Consider the following 2,801-nt stretch of genomic DNA (forward strand, 5'->3'; position numbering starts at 1 on the left):
TCTATTTATTTATTTAAAATGTTAAATATATATATATATATATATATATATACATATACTTTTATTATTCACCTGTTAACTTCATGATATGCCAATCACGAGTTACTTTTCAGCAGTTACATTCCCTTGATCACTGCTGCATGAGAATGTGATTAATTGGGTGGCCAGCAGGTGGCACAGTAATTAAGGGTGTTGGACTCCCACATGGCCGACCATGATTCCAGCCCTGGACCTGATGACTTGCTTTCTCATGTTCCCTCTTTCTCTCTCACTCTCCTCTCTCTCTCTCTCTCTCACTCTGTCCCTCTCTGGTCAAATTAAAAATAAATAAACAAATAAAGCTAAATAACATAACTTTTTTTAAAAAAAGAATATGATTAATTGGAAAACAGAGAGACTGGGGACACATCCAAAGGTGACATCATGCAGCCTATGCCATAGCAACACAATTATCAAGTTCATTGACAGTTTGGTAAAGCCAGTTCAGTTCTTTGCCAGGGATTCTCACATTTGTGAAAATTGGACCAACACCTGGTTGGATTCCATTTTCTCAGTGGCTTCATCCAGAATCTCACTGGTGACTGGTTCTTGTAACACCAGTCTAACCTTCTCTGCCGCCATGCTGGGGCATTTCCAATTGTAAAGGTGATACTGCAGTTTGCCATCCCCTATGCCACACTTGAGCTTCTCCTGGAAAGTTTTGTTTTCCGTGAGACCCAGTGCACTGAACACATTAAACCCTTTCATTTCGGCAAGAACAAGGACATCACTCATGAGGTTTAGAAGAGGGGTCTGAGTGTGAACGTCATAGAAAGAATAAGCAGCTTTTAGACTCGTGGATTGGATGCTTCCTGATGGAAGTAAGTGTGTAGAAGCTCAGGAAGTCCGTCACTGCCCCGTTTGCATTCTCCACCATGAAAGTGTCGATAATATCCTCCTGGGCGTAGAACCAGTGCTCCACCTCCTCATGGCTCAGGACCCGTGTGAGGAGCTGCTGTACCACTGGAATGTCCTTGGTTGTCCTACTGGTCTCAGCCAGCTGCCTTGGGATCCTCTGGCAGCTGGTAGAGCTTATGGTACACTGCCCGGTCATGTTTCTGCTCAGGTGGGAGAACTTCACTTCAATCAGCCCTTGTGGGTTTAGGGACCAATGTCAGTACCTGCAAGTGCCAACCGGCTTTGGCAGGACCACCCCAGCAGTGTAAACAGCTTGGAAAATGCCCTCCAGGTGAACTAGCTGGATTATCTCATGGATCGAGACTGGAGACACTCTTTTGGAACACAGTTTCTTGTGAATACACAGGAAATTGATTTCTACCATCTTCTGTGCCATAGATATGGATGTTTGCTGAGATGGCTCTAATTAACCAACCAGTTTTGACTTCAGACCACTCGAACCCTCAGTCCCACTGGGGGAGCCAGCCAGGCAGCCAGAGAGCCCACAAAAGAAATTCTGGGGAATAATCAAATTGGAACATGTCATCATCTTCCACATAACTCGCACTCAGGAGTATGTGCAGTTCTTTCAGCACACTACGGTCCCCCAGGTCCAACGCATCCCTGGTGAAGCCCTGGGGCAGGGCAGGGCTCCTGATGGATGTTGTCTTTATCAGGCTCCCCAGAACCATGGTGTTCACCACCTCACCCAGTTTAGGGACAGGCTGTGTATCCCAGAACTGGTAGCTGCACTTGCTAGCCTCCTCCATGGTTGTGGCAGGTCGTTGGCCCACTGAGAATAGTTCAATGTCCTTCTGTATTTCCTGGATCCTCTCCGCTGGCAAAGAGTTCATCTTCACAGGCTGATCCTGGGTTGAATCTACCTCACTGCCTTTTTCTTTCTTCTTTTTTTAGTTCCTTTTTTTTTTCTTTTTTTCTTTTTTGGCTCCAGTGTCATTGGCTGGACTCAAACCACCCCGATTGTAGCTTTGAACTCCTCGTTCTCACAATAGCTGCAGTGCTCATGGCCGGTTCCATTCCCTTCCATCATTGGCAGGAGCTGAGGTGCCAGTGGCTTCACTGCTGTCTCACTGTTGTCTGTCATCTTAAATTGTGAGAGCTTATTTATTTAACTTTGACCAGAGAGGGACAGAGTGAGAGAGAGGGAAAGCAAGAAAGCAAACCACCAGGTCTGGGACTCAAACCTCAGTTGACTATGAGGGAGTCCAGCAACCTTAACCACCACGCCACCTGCTGGCCCTCATAAAATAATTTTTTACAAAAATAAGATACAAATGTAAGTTTGTGTACTGCCAGTAATTTGCATGTATGAATAACTGGAAGTGATACCAATTTCACATTAGGAAAGTTAACAATATTGAACTAAAATACTGTTTTTAATACCATTTGTGTGAATTAATGCCGGGGTCCAGCCTCGGCGTGGGTGGGTTATCTCGACGAAGGCAGCGAAGGTGAACAGAAGACAGAGGCCTCAATGCCTTTCATGCACGTCTTATGCCGGACACCCCTCAGAGGTCGCCCTCTGAGGAGTGACAACTGCTAGGAATCATCGTGCCTTTTTATTGAGAATGTGTTATATACAGGTAAATGGGAGAGGGGCTAGTGTTTTAATTAACAGCTCATAAAGTTTTTAACAATAAAGAATAAAGATTTTATTCAGGGTTGGATTAAAGGTGGGTCTAGTGTAATTCCTATTTAGGGGTGGATTAAGGGTGGGTCTAGTGCAGTTCCTTAATTGTAGGTGGGTCTCCATGGAATGCAGTTTCGGGAAAGCGGTTCCGGTAAGCAGATGCAGCGCAGGAGCCATCTTGTGATTACTGGGAATGGTGCTGAGAAAAGAAAAT

General features: G+C 45.1%; 1 pseudogene; it reads right to left on the reverse strand.

Annotated features, from left to right (window-relative positions):
• Positions 1 to 2,041, reverse strand: part of LOC102483021 (glycylpeptide N-tetradecanoyltransferase 1-like) — an 8,797-nt pseudogene extending 6,756 nt beyond the window's left edge.
• Between the last annotated feature and the right edge of the window lie 760 nt (positions 2,042 to 2,801).

The sequence above is a fragment of the Tupaia chinensis genome, unplaced genomic scaffold (genome assembly GCF_000334495.1).
Source record: "Tupaia chinensis unplaced genomic scaffold, TupChi_1.0 Scaffold000095_1, whole genome shotgun sequence".
NCBI lineage: Eukaryota > Metazoa > Chordata > Mammalia > Scandentia > Tupaiidae > Tupaia > Tupaia belangeri.